At 34.7% G+C, this 17,783-nt stretch overlaps 1 long non-coding RNA gene across 1 annotated transcript; it reads right to left on the bottom strand.

Moving 5' to 3' along the window:
* Nucleotides 1-11,328: 11,328 nt before the first annotated feature.
* LOC144578261 (uncharacterized) lies at nucleotides 11,329-17,178 on the bottom strand. Its single transcript, XR_013523714.1, has 3 exons — nucleotides 16,916-17,178; nucleotides 15,970-15,996; nucleotides 11,329-11,676 (listed from the first exon to the last, which is right to left on the bottom strand). It is a non-coding gene; the product is annotated as an uncharacterized LOC144578261 (long non-coding RNA).
* Between the last annotated feature and the right edge of the window lie 605 nt (nucleotides 17,179-17,783).

Raw genomic sequence — 17,783 nt, 5'->3', positions numbered from 1 at the left:
TTGGATGTTTTTAATATTGACTTCAATTTATCTAACAAATATAGAAAACAATATAATTTGTGGCTATGTGAACTGAATCTAAATGAATAGAGCTGTTGCCAGTAAGCATGTATTACATCTTCCATTGTCATAGATCTGTAATGATACACTTGCTCGTCTTTTTTATTTTGATAGTTTGTGTTTTTCTCTGTTTCTCTCTCTTATTAGGTCAGTCTATTCTAGCTATAGGTTAACAAGTTTTATTTACCTTTTCAAATGACCATATATTGGTATCATTTATTTTCTCTATCATTATGTTTAAATTTTATTGATTTCTGTTTTTATCTTTAAGATAGCCTTCCTTCCTGGTTTGGTTTATTTTACTCTATTTTTCTAGTTTCTTAATATGGATGGTTAAATTGCTCATTCTACGTTTTCCTTTTTTATAATATTAGCATTTAACGGCAAAAATTTCCTCAAAGAACAATGCCTTAAATTCATCAATGTCTGTTTTATGTCCCAGGATATAGTCTATATTGGGATATTTTCCAGGACTTATATAAATAATGTATAGTCAACTGATATTGGGTGAAATGTTCTATAAATATTATTTAAATAGTGTTGGTTAATGTTTTTCAGATCTTCTATTTTCTTGCTGATTTTCTATTAGTTTTTATCAATTACTCAGAGAGGGACATCAAATTCTCCAACAGTAATTGTGGATTTGTCTCTATCTTCTTTCAGTTCTATTACTTATCATTTTATATATTTCAAAACTGTCCTGCTTGGTGCATACAACTGTAATGTCTTATTGATGGGATCTGGTCCTCTTACTTTTATTTTGTCTGTTTTTATCCTTGGCAATTTTTTTTTTGTGTGAAGTCTTTTTAGCACTTAGTTGGGCCTTTGCTTTTATTGTTTTTTAAAAAAATACTTTTTGACAATATCTTTTTTACATTGTTTAGACCCTTTACATGTAATTATTATTATGTCTAAATTTAGCTCTGTCATTTTATTATTTCTTTACCATTTGTCCTCTCTATTCTTTGTTTCTATTTCCTAGCTCCTGCCTTATTTTGGATTATTTGAATAATTTTTAATATTCCAGTTAAGCTATATCTCTTTGAATAGTTTTTCATAGTGGTTGCTCTGGGAATTAAAATAGGCATGCTTAACTTTTCATCATCTATTCTGAATTGATATTTTAATTTAAAGGGAATGTTGATACCTTACCATATAGATAGGTCCCTTTACCCTGCCTCATTTGTCTTGCAGGTATCGTAAGTGCTGTACATATACATACTGAAACACCATCATATATATTTTATAGAACTTAAGAGGAGAAATATTGTCTATCATATTTACCCAGATGTTTGCCTTTTATATTGTTCTTCCTTTATTCTTAAAATTCTGTTTATCTCTAGTAGCAATTCCCTTTCATCTGAAGAACTTCTTTTAGTATTTCTTTAAAAGTAAGTCTGCTATTAACAAATTCCCTTAGCTTTTCTCAATCTGAGATTGTATTTATTTATCTTTCAATATTTTAAAATATTTTTCCTCTTGTTCAGATTAGATCATTTATATTAATCTGTGTTTAAGTGTATTGATTTATTCTGTCATCTTCATTCTGCTATCAAGCATACAGGGAAATTGTTTTCATTTATAATTTTCAGTTCCAAAATGTCTATTTGGTTTCTTTTTATATCTTCTCTTTCTCTGCTAAGACTTTCTAGCTTTCCATTCATTTCAGGTGTGTTCAATCAACTTACTTTTTGGAGCATGGCTATAATAGCTATTTTACAACCCTATTTAATAACTTCAATTGCTATGTATTTATATTTATTTTATTTTACCTAGCATCATGCTGATATTTTCCTGGTTCTTATATACTGAACAATTCTGCATTATATCTCAGGTCTTTTGAATATTATGTGACTCTGGGTTTTGTTTTAATCTTAAGAAAAATACTCATTTATTTATTTACTTGCTTGTTTGTTTGGGCAATAAATTGGCTTGTGAGATTAAAGCAGCAATTTTATACCTGCTTTCTGTCAGCTGTAGTTTCAGTGTTAGTTCAATTTCAAATGCTACCCAATGGCTACTATGAGACCTGGATGGTAGTCTAAACTCATAGTTCAGTTCTTGAATCCTTTTACACACTGTTTAGAGTCAAATTTGAAAATAGTTACAGGGCGAGCACAAAAGCGATTAGAAAACTTTAGGGTATTGCTTTCTTGAGCTCTCTCCTCTCTATATTCTCCCAGTGGATTCTAACTCCTGGAGGCCCCTCTTACTGGTCCTCTTCATAAAAAGCAGTGGCTGTTGTTTCCTACTGTGTCATGCATTCCTGAAAATATGTCCGCACCCAGAGCCAAGTGGTGAGAGGGTAGAGAGTGAAAAATAAATCATTGAGCATTATCCCCTCTTGATGTCAGTTCCTCTGGTCAATGATAAAGTGCCACTATCTTTGAGTTTTAGGCTGTTGACTACTCACCAATACTGTTGCTGCCATTGCTACTATAGGATTACTTGGAATGTGGGACCAAAAGTAACAAAGAAAAAAAAACATTTTCCTACTCTCAATAACTTACAGCGTCCTCCTTTCCTGCTCACTGGATGGCCTAGAAATAGGTTCTTTTAGAACCGTTTCGGTCTGTACCCAGTGTACATTTCTTGACTGCTTTTAAGTTTAGGTCAGAAGATACTGGGGGGAGAAAAGTAAGAAACTCACTATTGGTTGTATGGCACATTACTTTCTAGTTTCCTTCCCCAATTCACTGGTTGACAATAACCAGAAGCACCTCTAAAAATTATTAAATGTAATTATTTTTCATGTGGTAGCATTTCGGTTAACATATAGTGCTAAAGACTTTGGAGTGTACTTTAGGAGCTCCTTATCTGTGTGATTAATTCTAGGGCTAAAATGGAATGAAACAGACATAAAATTGCACTGAATTTCCAAATATATTAAGAACTTAGCAATGAAATATTACTAAACAAAATAAATTCATTGATCTATTATTTATAGGTAGAAACACTAATTGAAGCAAAATAACATCAAACAAATGAAGACTGAGTTTCCAAATAAAAATCAAAGAGGATAGGGGGCTCTCATCAAATACAGTAGCATTTATGTTTATTGATTTTTAAAGTTCTTTTGATTATTCTGCTATAGAAATGATTGTTTATATTACACAATATACAAAAGATAAAAGCAAAAGGGAAGGTAAAATGGTGCATATACATGGGAATAATATAGAAAAGTTAATTTGATTAAAAAAAGACAGTATCATAAATTAGTTCAACCATTGTGGAAGACAGTGTGGCTATTCCTAAAGACCTACAGAAATACCATTTGACGCAGCAATCCAATTAATGGGTATAAATCCAAAGGAATATAAATTATTCTATCATAAAGACACATGGACATGTATGTTCACTGCAGCACTATTTATAATAGCAAAGACATGGAATTAACCTAAATGCCCATCAATGATAGAATAAAGAAAATGTGATACATATATACTATGGACTACTATGTAGCTATAAAAAAGAAATACTTCATGCCCTTTGCAGCAACATGGATGGAGCTAAAGATCATTATCCTTAGCAAACTAATGCAAGAACAGAAAACCAAACACCACGTGCTCTCACTTATAAGTGTGAACTAAATGATGACAACACATGGACACATAAAGGGAATAACACACACTGGGGTCTGTCAAGGAGTGAAGGGTGGGAGGAGGGGGAGGATCAGGAAAAATAACTATTGGGTACTAAACTTAATTCCTGGGTGACAAAATAATCTGTACAACAAACCTCCATGACACAGTTTACCTATGTAACAAACCTGCATTTGTACCCCTAAACTGAAAAAAAGGAAGATATGAAAAAGTAAGAGGAGTTAGGAGACAAGAACCATGAAAAAGATGCTATTATTACTCCCTGTGTGGATTGTAAAATTTGAATGTTTATTTTAATTCAGCAGCAAAAAATTAAAATAAAACATAATGGAATACATTTTTCCAAATGGGGATATGAGATATTAAAATCCTCATTAATGTTCTTTTATTTCCACTCATTAGTAACATTAAGAGGGCCCAGGATACTTTCCTTTCTTTAGTCTCATTCTATTCATAGAAAACCTAAGCTATGAGAACTTGTTACCTGGTTACCTCTAGAAAAATTATATGATGTCTTATTAAGTTTATTTCATATCTTAAAAGGGATAAAAATGCAGTTGATTTATTACAAATAAAATCACTTCATCTGTGAGATAACTTTAATCCACTTATATTTATCACTGTGTTTTTATGCAATTATCCATGTACATTTTTCCCGTTTTATACTATTGTAATCCATTTTACTTCTGCCTTAATTTTCACATCTTCAAGTTATTCGGAGGTTACTTTGCCATCCACTCAACAGTCATAAGTCCTATTACTGAGTTATTACTTTAATCTTGATTAAATCTCTATGGTCCTTAACCGTTTCTTTTCAAAATCATCTTCCATTTGTCAGCTGGGCCCATATTTTTTTTAATTGCATTTTAGGTTTTGGGGTACATGTGCAGAACATGCAAGATAGTTGCATAGGTACACACGTGGCAGTGTGATTTGCTGTCTTCCTCCCCTTCACCCACATCTGGCATTTCTCCCCATGCTATCCCTCCCCAGCTCCCCCCGCCGCTGCCCCTCCCCTATTCCCCCCAATAGACCCCAGTGTGTAGTGCTCCCCTCCATGTCCTCATTGTTCATCACCCACCTATGAGTGAGAATATGCGGTATTTCATTTTCTATTCTTGTGTCAGTTTGCTGAGAATGATGGTTTCCAGATTCATCCATGTCCCTACAAAGGACACGAACTCATCGTTTTTGATTGCTGCATAATATTCCATGGTGTATATGTGCCACATTTTTCCAGTCCAGTCTATCATTGATGGGCATTTGGGTTGGTTCCAGGTCTTTGCTATTGTAAACAGTGCTGCAATGAACATTCGTGTGCATATGTCCTTATAGTAGAACGATTTATAGTCCTTTGGATATATACCCAGTAACGGGATTGCTGGGTCAAATAGAATTTCTATTTCTAGGTCTTTGAGGAATCGCCACACTGTCTTCCACAATGGTTGAACTAATTTACACTCCTACCAGCAATGTAAAAGTGTTCCTATTTCTACACATCCTCTCCAGCATCTGAAGTCTCCAGATTTTTTAATGATCGCCATTCTAACTGGCGTGAGATGGTATCTCAATGTGGTTTTGATTTGCATTTCTCTGATGACCAGTGATGATGAGCATTTTTTCATGTTTGTTGGCCTCATGTATGTCTTCTTTTGTAAAGTGTCTGTTCATATCCTTTTCCCATTTTTGAATGGGCTTGTTTGCTTTTTTCTTGTAAATCTGTTTTAGTTCTTTGTAAATTCTGGATATAAGCCCTTTGTCAGATGGGTAAACTGCAAAATTTTTTTCCCATTCTGTTGGTTGCCAATTCACTCTAGCGACTGTTTCTTTTGCCATGCAGAAGCTGTGGAGTTTGATTAGATCCCATTTGTCTATTTTGGCTTTTGCTGCCAGTGCTTTTGGTGTTTTGGTCATGTAGTCCTTGCCTACTCCTAGGTCCTGACTGGTCTTGCCTAGATTTTCTTCTAGGGTTTTTATGGTGGCAGGTCTTATGTTTAAGTCTTTAATCCATCTGGAGTTAATTTTAGTGTAAGGTGTCAGGAAGGGGTCCAGTTTCTGCTTTCTGCACATGGCTAGCCAGTTTTTCAACACCATATATATTATTATACTTTTTACCATAATAGCATGTCTTTTACTTTTAACTATAATCAGTACTTAAAAGTTTTAAAGATATTCTTATTGATTAAGGTTGGACATAGTTTGCATTAGAAAAACCATGAACAGAAATACAATTGCCAAAAAACATTGGCCATATCTCTTTTCTGCATTCATCATATCATACATTTAGAATCTGAACAACAAATAATTAGGACTGAAATATAATAATGTTACAGACCAGCTTTCCTACAGTGTTATAATAAAGAGTGAGGATCAATGTAACTGTAAAACTGTTTCTTCTTTCAAAATAACTCATTTATCCTTCACTTTAGAAAGCATAAAATAGAGTAGTCCCCTTTTATCTGTGGTTTTACTTTATGTGATTTCAGTTACTTGTGATCAACCAGTCTGAAAATACTGCATGGAAAATTTCAGTAAAAAATACTTCATAAGTTTTAAATTGTGCACCATTTTGAGTAGCTTGATGAAATCTCACACTGTCCTGCTCTGTTTTTTCCTAGAAGAAGGGTAGGCCATGTACAGTGGCTCATGCTTTTAATTACAGTACTTTGGGAAGCCAGTGATTGAGCCCAGGAGTTCCAGGCTGCAGTGAGCTATGATCACATCCCTGCACTCCAGCCTGGGTAATAGAGCAAGACCCTATCTCTTAGACAAACAAGCAAACAAACAAAAACAAACTAAAAACTAGAAGTCCAGTACAATAAGATATTTTGAGGGAGACACCATGTTTACATAATTCTTATTACAGTACTCTTACAACAAATTGAACTTTATCCTAAGTATGTAAGTACAGGAAAATACATTACATATATATATATATACACACACACACACACACACACACACACACACACACACATATGGTTTGGCACTATCTACAATTTTAGGCATTCACTGGGAGCCTTGGAATACATCTCTCATGGATAAGGAGGGACTACCATATTTTTATAATATCACTTCCTAACTCAATTTCTGACTAATTCATAATTAAAACCATTGTTCATCTGCTCCCTGTCCCATATACATACCTGTTTTATGTGTTTTTTGTTTTGGTGTTTAAAAGATCAACCTAAATCTTACTAAGATAGAGTTCCTTAGGTTCTTTGAGAAATGTTTGAAATATTTTATGAAAGTAATGTCATAGTGACTTCCAGATTTATCTACAAAATCTTGCCCATTTTGTGAGAAAGGTGACATAATCACCTGTCCAAAGATGGGTCTCTACCATAAGGGAATGTGAACCAATCTGCATAATTTGGCCATTATGGTAAGCAAAATTTGAGGTATACTCACACAATCCAGAACAAGGACCATTGTTTAAAAGATTTTCTTCAGTTCAAGAGTTTCTTTATAGAGGAGGGGACAAAGTAAGTACCATCCATTAATCATGCTTATAGCTTTCTTGGCACTTAACGGAAAACCTACAAATAGTAGGCATTTAATGCACAGTTTTTGTTGTTGTTGTTTGTTTGTTTGAGATGGGGTTTCATGCTTGTTGCCCAGTCTGGAGTGCAATGGTGTGATCTCAGCTCACTGAAACCTCCACCTACACATTATTATTTGTAATAAGTCAAACGATTCTCCTGCTGGGATTACAGGTGCCCACTACCACACTTGGCTAATTTTTGTATTTTTAGTAGAAACAAGGTTTCACCATGTTGACCAGGCTGGTCTCAAACTCCTGACCTCAGGTGATCCACCTGCCTTGGCCTCCCAAAGTGTTGGCATTACAGGTGTGAGCCACTGCACCTGGCCAATGCACAGATTTTAAAGTTTAAAAATGAAATGTAGTACAAAGCTTTTTCTTCATCAAAATCATCCATTTACCTTGGCCACTCTGTTATCATAAAATAAGAGAGAGAAAAGACAAAAGGTAGGAAAGATGTTACTGCAAGATTCTTTGAACTCAATGTACCATAGACTACATCTAGGTGACTGCTGTGACCCACATGTACACCTCCAGTACACCCTTTGGAGCCAGAAAGTCTGAGATAACAAGAAAACTGCAAAAGGAGAAGAATGGCTAGCTCCTGAAGTGCCTGATTAACCGACCTTGTGATGTTCCACCATTGTTCTCAACTGATAAGCCAACCTGTGACACTGGACCTTGTACCTTGTGACACCCCCTTGGCAATACCCCCCTGGCTTGCAAAAACTGCCCTGAACTGTAACTTCTGTAACTTTCCACTGCCTACCCCAAACCTATAAAACCAACTCCTATCCCACCACTCTCTGCTGACTCTCTTTTTGGACTCAGCCCACTTGTACCCGGGTGAATAAACAGCCATGTTGCTCACACAAAGCCTGTTTAGGTGGTTTCATTCAGAGTGTGCCTAGCAGTTATATTTTCAAATTACTGAAGAAATAAGATCCATTCATATCTAGAACAAGGTAAGTATAAGTCTAAATATTCTCCCCTAATAGTGATCATGCTACATACTCAAAAGTGTATCTTCACAGTGCCCATATGAAGCAAGGTAATCACTAAATTCAACCTTGTTCAAATGAGGAAGAGTGGTATCTTACTTATTCTTGCTATGAATATCTATCAGAAATCAGAGCAACTTCCTGTCACACTTAAAACAGTATTTTGAAAGCCTGCTTAAACAATCCAACAAGCTTACTTCAACATGTCAAGTCTTTACAATATCCAGTCTTTTTTTCTTTTTTTTTAATCCAGTCTTTAACAACAGTAAAGAGCTCTTAGGTAGAAAGAAATGGAACCCCTTCAAAAAAGCCTAAATTAATACGACGTTTATCACAAAGAGAAAAATGAGCTCATGGAACACAACAGCAAGCAATATTGCCAGGCCTTCAATGAAGTATATGTTTGCCTGGCCTCACACTCTAGCCTTGTGAAAAGATATGGTATATCACTTTCCCATAGAAGATACTTGCTTGCAAATTTCTGGATTATGCTTTTAGTAATTTTAGCTTGCAACAGAAGAATCTGGTTGGCTTTTCTTTGGACATTCCCTCTTCTCTCCATAAATTTACAGTTCCAATTTCCAACAGCAATATAACATGGTGTTTCAGTCTATGTTTTGATAGCCCAACATTTTTGGAAAGAGAACATGGTTATTCCAGCTTGGGTCATTGTTCATCCCTGATCAAATCAATATGACTAGAAAATAGAAAATAATACTTGTATGATACAAAGGTTGCCCTTATTAGGACTATGGGCCAGAACTGGGTTAAAGAGAATGTAAAGGTTAGAAGAGGGATTTCATTTCTAGTTACATCTAAGGTGCATTTCTCTTGCCACTTACCAGTAATGAGAACTTTATACACTCATTACCTTATGCTACTAACTCATGTGCTTTTATTGCAATACTGGACTTTCAGGCTAGATACTTTTAGGGATTTTTTTAGTATTATATATGTCTAAGAACAAAAAGAAAGCACACCTGGAATCAATAATTTAAACTTGCTGGAAGATAAAATAATCAAAAATTAACATCTGGAAACTACCACATCATCTGTCAAACAGGACAGTTATCCTTGATATAAGTGACTATCAAATAATTATTAAGCAAACACCAATAATTCTTTCAAAGCAGTTTCTTTAGGTTATTGGACATGGTTAAATAATGTCAAAGATAGACATAAAATGAAACCAACTTGCTCCAAACTGTTCATATCTCATTCTTCATATTGCTTTCTCTGCTACAGTTACACAAAAATTATCTTTTCTCTGGTTATCTTTCAGAAATATCAAACCCAGGCCACTCCTCATGTCTTTGAGCCTCTTCATCGACTATGTCCTCACTTTGAAATTCCCTTCCTCTAAAATCTATTTCCTTCAAGTATTTGCTCTGATTTCAACTTGTAGTGAGGCCTTTTTAAAATCACAATTGTTACCCTCATCATACTGACATATTTTTTGCCATTCTTTTTTTTTTTTTTTTTTCCTCCACAACATTTATCATCATCTGGCATACTATGTATTTGCTTCTTTGGTCTCCTCCTCCCTCTAAAATACACACTTCATCAACAAGCATATCATCTGTTCTGTTTCCTTAATAAGTGCACAAATCAGAGTTTATCACATAGTTGGCATCCAACAAATATTGACTGCATGACTGAATGGCTCAGAAGAAACAGAAAAAGACAAACAAAAAACCAAAAATCTCTAATAATCACAAAGCAAATGGCTCTGTAATGTGAGGGTACATTCACATTCACCTCACAAAATAACTTGGGGCTATCGGAGACTACTAAGTCCAGGCTTTAATGCACATCATCATGTAACATCAAATAGGCTGTGTAGCCTGAAACCAAAATTAACAGAAAATAAATTTTTAAGTTTTAAAAGCTATACATATGAACGTGATAAATTACAAGCAAGGCTCTTTCATTTTATCAGCATTATAAAGATGTCTTAAAGAAAAATTGAGAGAAACTCTTCAATTATGGTTAGAGCAGTCAGTTTTATGACTTTAGTTGTTTTTGTCTATAAACTATTTGGGAGAATTCCAAAGTTCACTTTGGAATGCAGGTGAAAATATTTTACCTACTACTCCAATCTTCTCTCTTCTCTTCTCTTCTCTAGTTATAGGTGTTCTTACAACTAATAGATTGAGGAAAAAAATACATATAAAATACATTTTAAAATATAAATCTTACTATATAATTACTTTCAAGACATTAAAAAATGTCAAAAATAAAGTTGATCTTACTCTTTTTCTTTTTCAATTTGTGCTTAGGTCCCCTCTAATTCAAGTCTGGCTGCCTTTGAAGTGTGAATAATTTTGGACATTTTGGAAACTAAGGAGAAGTTTTCACCGTTTGTTTTTTCAAAACAAATGGCAGTACAGCTTTTCCAAATTTCAAAATAAATCAAACTAAAATATAGAGACGGTTAACAAAGGAACCCACATTTAGCTTGTGAGCATATATTTCTTTTTTGCTGTCAGTGGATTCATCAAATGTACACAATCTCCAATGCTTGGCTGGAAGAAAACAATGCCTCTCAGCTTTTTTGAAGATCTGACTACACCCACAACTCAGGCATTTTGGCAGCACTCTTTTTGTTTTCATTTGTTTGTACTGCATGGAACAATAAATAGTGTTCCAATACTCCCAGCTATAGCATCTATGGTAATTTAAACAACTGGATCAGAGACTGGAATAAATTTTGCTACCCCAGGGCAGCAATAATTAATGGGTGATTTAAAAATAAATGGCTTCTGATATGGTTTGGCTGTGTCCCCACTCAAATCTCATCTTGAATTTCCACTTGTTGTGGGAGGGACCCGGTGGGTAAGCAACTGAATCATAGGGGCAGGTCTTTCCTGTGGTGTTCTCATGATAGTAAGTCTCACAAGATCTGAAGTTTATATAAAAGTGAGAATTTCCCTGCACAAGCTCGCTCTCTCTTTGCCTGCTGCCATCCATGTAAGATGTGACTTGTTCCTCCTTGCCTTCCACCATGATTGTGAGGCCTCCCTAGCCATATGGAACTGTAAGTCCAATAAACAGCTTTATTTTGTTAACTGCACAGTCTCAGTATGTCTTTAACAGCAGCATAAAAACAAACTAATACAGCTTTCTTCCCATTTTAAAAAATTTATTATATTTAACAGGAGGAAACAGATGACCCATGTATTTCATCCTATAAAATACAAACTTCTATAACTAAAGCTAAATTAATTTATAAATGTCTCTCCCAGTCCTCCCACCAGGTATGACCCCTTATACATATTACCTTTAGGTTATAAAATCAGAACATACATCCATACTTGACTAATACATTTCACAACAGCCTCAGCTTGCAATTTGCTGGTAGATTCAGGTGCTATACATGGTGTAAGATGACTCTCCATTACTCTATAATATCCTACTACTGTCTTGTGTCTTTTCTTACTCAATAGAAGGTGTAACTCAGTCAAAAATCCTATGAAGAAAGAAAAAACACAAAAAGAAAATTACATCATTTCAAAATGCTTATTAGGATGAAAATAATGTTTATTTGGTACCTGAGATAGAAGTCATATTTTGGAATGTGTTCCAGGTAATAATAATTACTCCTTTTGGAGGGAATTGTTCTTGCCTTTTAACTCCTCTTTCATGAATGAAAATCTGGATATCAGGCAGTCATGTTAGTAATACCAGGAGTGAATCTATCCCCAAGCCAGCCTGTATTCTCCCTCCTGGGAATTTGTAATTGGTATTGAGAGCCAAAGAATTAATCTCCATGTGATTGGAATTGCATAGTGACTGTGTGGAATACTTATGAAAGACTGAGAGAAACTATTGATGCTTTCCAGTAACTTTTATTCTTGAGGTCTAACTGCATGCTGGTCCCAGAATTCCCATGGCACCTTGAATTTTCATAGCAACTCTTATGCTGCTTTTTGTTAGTTCATTTGTTTGGTTTTTAGCTTTAGTAAATTTTGGTAGGTTTTATTTGTTTGGGAACAAATAAGTCTAAATTAAAATGTGGCATTATGGAAAGACAGTTAATTTTTTGTGGGAAATCTTGTTTGCTCCAAAAGGGCCCATCTAGGTGGAATTGTTAATTGGATGGAATAACAGAATGTGGCTCTTAAAAAAAAAAAGAGTTGTTGACATGTAGTGTGAGAGAGAGTAAAATTAGAGCTTTTCTTCTCTTCCAAGGGTGGACTGTGCAGACCCCTTGCCTGCATTAGAAAGGGAACACAACAAAGGTTCTATCCACTGGATCCCCTGGACTAAGGAAGCAAACGTGGTTCCATGGACATCCTTTGTACTTCTGTGATAATTCAGCCTTAAAGTGATTAGAAATTACAAGGGAGAATTAAAATGTTTTTAAATTTTATATATTCAACAAATATGTATGGTGTATCTACTATGTTACCAGCACTGTACCAGCACTGGGTATTATTTAGAGGCAATCTGGATCAATTCTGATCCTACTCTCGTGAAGGAAGATGGAAAGTAGTTCTTGTTCTCATGGAGAAGAGGGTAGTAAAAACAGAAGGGGATTTCATGGTTTTTGGACTATAGAATCCCAAGATGGTTCTGGCTTCAAGTTCACTGACTGTAGGATTCAACAAATATCATACATTGACTTCACTCTCTGCCTCTATTGTCCTCTGTATTTCCATGTTGGGGAAACATGACAGCCAAAATAGTCTCACCTCTAGATCCTACTAAGAGCCAGTGACCTATGTTAGTCAGGTCCTCTGAAAAGCAGACATGTAAACATGATTAAACATGCAAAGATTTTATTAGTGAAAATACTTCTGGGAGAAAATGGGAAAGGAACTGGGATAGACAGGTAAGCTGTCAGACCACAGTATAAGTCTGATCCAGAGGGAAATAGGAAAAGGTGGAAGCATTATAGGCTGTTATATAATATACAGAAAATTCCAGGCAGGACCAACAGGGAGGCAAGTCAAAGTTGGTTACTGTAAGAGTGCTGTATCTCCCAGGAATTGGTCTGCCTTCGTATCTGTGCTGCATGCCAGCATTGGCTGGGAGCAGCACAGGAAGCATGGCTTTGATGCAGATGTGGTGATGGATTTCAGAGCACAATTGGAGAGCATAGTCAATCAAGCGCACTGTTTTGAAGGTCTCTGAGGTGCATTCTCATGGCTGTCACATGGTCCAAAAGACAAGAATAAAACTTTGTCTTCTACAGGATCAAAACTATTCTAAACACTCACCCTGACATTTGTTTAATCACTTAGTTATTTTAGGACACATAATTCATGAATTGAGGTCACAAAAGGACCCAAGACTGGATCCCATACTTGTACTTTGCCATGTGAATCCATGTAATAGAAAAGAGGTGGATTCTAAGAGATTCTTATAGGCATCAAATACACCACATTTTGTGTGAATTTATGCATATGTGCTAGGGAGCCTGAAAGAACACTAACTCTCTGAAATAGATGATTAAACAAAAATCTTTCAGTGCCTAGCAGTCTAAGATATTCATACAATTTTTTAGACAAAATATTAGCAGATATCCACTAGCATGTATGAGTGTATACACATATAAATTGTATGTATGTGTGTGTGTGTGTGTGTATAGTCTAACAAGATGTTAATAGTGTATTTTACAATGAAAATATATTAGCTTAAAAAAAGAAAAAATACATCAACAATAAGTAACTTGAAGATAGTTTTCTAATAAGAAACTTATAAATGAAAAAAGCATTAACAGCTTGATATTAAAGTTGAAATAATGGACTGCATAATTATATATGAACATATCATTATGTACATTTGCATAAATTGTAACAATCTGTAGTGATATTTCGTACACATATGAATTATTTAGAGGATGTTAACTGACTTTCTCCTTTGGGTGAGGTGATACTGAGACAATACTCCACAAGTCTCTTGAATTTCTGCAAATCTTGTGAACAGAGGTACTCACAGATTTTGTTCCAGACTAACTTTAATGTTTAGATAGTTAAAGCCTTAGGAAATAAAAATAGTGCCCCCTCTAGAGCAGAAGACAACAAACCAGGTTTGTTTACTTTCCAGTGTAATAAAGATCTCTTCCTCTGGGGCAAAGATTGGGCAGGTTGGTTGCCGTCCATTTTATATAAATCACTGGGGATCGCTAAGCATGGAGTTTCTCAGCTGTGACACAACTCCCTTCCTGCAGAGTAGCTCCCTGGGGCTGTGCATTGTTCCTATACGACTTGGGGTGCAATGGGAACTGGCACTAATGGAGCTTATTGAAGTGCAGTAAGTAATAAAGTCCTTTGTCTCTGACTTAGGAGTCTTTCTGTCTTAAGCTAGCATCCATGAAGTTGTGGCAGAGTAACTTATTAGTTTGCAAGTTGGATAAAATCTTAAGACTCTTCACAGTTCTTTCCTTCAATAGATAGCAGTATCAATGGCACTCAAGATTCTCTAACTGAAAGAAACTTTTAGATAATCTGGTTTCTAATTCAGTGTTCTCATTTCACAGGTAAAGAAACACACCTTGAAGAGGTCAGTAAAATTGTTAAAAAACACTCCACCCAGTGGAGTTAAATCACTGTCATTTAATATGTAAAATTTAAAAGTAATAAGTAAAAATTTGGTGTGAATTATCTTAGAACACTAGTCACTGAAATATTTTTGTTTAATCATTCATTTCAGAGAGTTAGTGTTCTTTCAGGCTCACTCATATATATGCATAAATATTCACAAATCATTGTGTATTTGATGCTTATAACAATCTTCTGTAGCTGGTGATCTTGTTTATAGGCAACCACAATTGAAAGACATTAGACAATAACAAATTATGGTGGGATGCAGAATTAGCAGGAACTTCTCTCCTATATAAGACACATTGTATTTAGCTCTTTCTTGCCCCTAATCTCATAAATGTATAGGTCATTTTACTAATGCATTCTCATTTTGAATGCTAAATTATCTTCCTTTGACCCCTCTTTATTAGAGGCCTCTTAATTAGAATTAGCTTCTAATTCTAGCTGTTTACTAAGACAAGAATTGACAAGGTATTTCATGTGTCCTTGTTTTTCTGTGAGTCAATAAGTGCCAGAGCATTTTCTAACAAGAGTCAATGAATGTGGAACTAATTACCTACAATTATACAGACTGCAGCTTATTTGCTATTGCAATCCTGGTTGTGGACTTAGGTTTGCTGATTCTTCTTTTTTTTCCCCTAATTACTCCAATTTTATAACTTACTAAACTTTTGCCTTACTAAAAATTTTCAAACATATTCAGGAAAAGTTATCAAATCAAGTGAATAAGTAGGACCAAGTCTAGCATTCAGACGTCTGAGATAAAGCAACTGGGCTTTAAGTTGATTCAGTGTGCCAGTATTGATTTGAAAGAAGTAGAAGACAAAACAGTGCCATGAAGTTCCTGCTGTCAAAGCAGAGATTTGGATGAGAAAACAGTTTAGACCAAATATCTGAACATCTTTAGGTTTAGTAAGGAGAGCCAGTAATACTCTGAGTTGTACATTTATTGAACTTATCCATGAATTGTCCAGGAGAAATACTGCAAAAAGTCACATAATGTGCAGAATTATCCATTACTCTTCAATTTTGTTCTCACTGTCGGATATATAATATCTATTTTAAAAGAGCGCTTTTACTACTTAAAAAAGAACTATTCAAGTGCCTAAAGAATATTTTTTAAAACTGAACTATGTACTGTCCCCGCAAAATATCTCAATTTTGATTGAAAATATCTCAATTTTGATTGAAAATATCTCAATTTCAGAGCTTACCTTTGGAGGTCACAATGTACAATACAGCTGGAAATGAAGACATAAAAGAGCAATTAAAGTAACAATGAAAGCTTTTAGAAATTTTAACTGTACCCTTTTAAATAAATCTTGGGTCAAAGAAAAATGCAAAGGCAAAATTTCAGAGTATCTAGAAACAATGAACACACTACACACCAAAACCTAGAGCACACATACAAGACTGAAACTAGAGAGGAAGACTGAGTCAAATACTTACATTAGTAAATGAGAAAGTTTGAAATGAAATAGGAACTAAGAATCTAACCTAAGAAGACAACGCAGGGGGGAACCCCCCCAAAAATAGATTTGGTAAAAGAATTAACGAAAAAATTAAAATTGGCAAATCTGGTAAAAAATGTAGTAGTTATTTTAGAGAGCCAATATCTTTGGCATGTCTGGCCAGATAGAATGTAAGTATATGAAATCAATTTCTTTTTTGTATGTAAGTATGAACTAGTTAGGAAATGTAACAAAAAAAATTATTAACAAAAGCAAGAAATGCTATACAATTTCTGGAAATAAACTTGATATATGAAAGCCCTTAACAGACAAAACTTTAGTATGACTGAAGGATGCAACAGACTTATATAAAGACATTGAACATGCTTATTGTCTAAGAAAACTATTGTACATTCAATTATCTGTCAATTAGGTGCAATTCCAATCAAAATTCCAAAAAGCATCCTCTTCTAGCTCTGACAAAATTAATTTTTAAGTATATCCAGTAGACTATATGCAACAGAACTAGATGTCAAAATGTACAGTAAGACTATGCTTACTATGTTTTCTATGGCTGTATGACAATTACCACAGATTTAACACTTAAAGCAACACCCATTCAGTAGTTCACAAGTCTGTCACTCAGAAGTCTGACAAGGTGTGGGTGAATTCTCTGCTCAAGATTTTATGACTGAAATCAAGGTATTACCTGAACTTGCATGTGGATCTGGATAAAAATCTGCTTCTGGACTAATTCTTGGCATTGGCAGATTTCAGTTCCTTGTGGATGTAGTACTGTGGTTCATCTTCCTGCTGGCTGTTGGCCAAGACTAGCTCTCAGCTCCTCAAGTCCTTGCTATATGACCCCTTCCATCAAATTCTTCCCATGTTTGAATCTCTCACTCTCTTCTACCACCAGCTGGAGGAAACTCTGATTTTAAAGGGTAGTGATTAGGTTAGGCCCACCCAGATCACCTCCCTTTCTTAAAGCCCATTATGACATATACTATTATCATGGAGGTAAAATTCATCATTGTTAGTCCTGAGGATTAGGGTGAGAAATTTTAGGAGCCCTGAAATAATTCTGCTTGTTAGTATTATAAACAGCTTGGTGCTGTTTCAGAATATGTAAGTACAACAGAAGATAAAAAGGATCATTTAAAGTATGTGGAATACCATAAAAGCTAAGATAGCTCTTCAATAAAATATGGGCTAATTAATAGTTTGGGAATATATTTTGGAAAGAAACAACTTTCTGCATCAAACCACATTTCAATTTCTGAGGGATCAAAATTTTAAATGTAAAAAGTAAAATGATAAAATTACTAGAAGAAAACATAAATATCTTATAAACTTGGAATGAAAAATGCCTTTATAAGAACAGTGTTTGATAAAACTCAGACAAAAGTGATTATTGATTACATAAAAATAAACATTTCTGAACAACAAATGAAGTTAAAACATAAATGACAAATTACAAAAATTATCTAAACATGAATAACAGTAAAAACATCATTATGATCTTTAGTATGCGTCATCCTTAACAATAAAACCTTATCAACCTTAATATGTAACCC

Source organism: Callithrix jacchus, chromosome 11 (assembly GCF_049354715.1).
Source record: "Callithrix jacchus isolate 240 chromosome 11, calJac240_pri, whole genome shotgun sequence".
NCBI lineage: Eukaryota > Metazoa > Chordata > Mammalia > Primates > Cebidae > Callithrix > Callithrix jacchus.
This window is presented reverse-complemented; position numbering and strand designations above follow the sequence as displayed.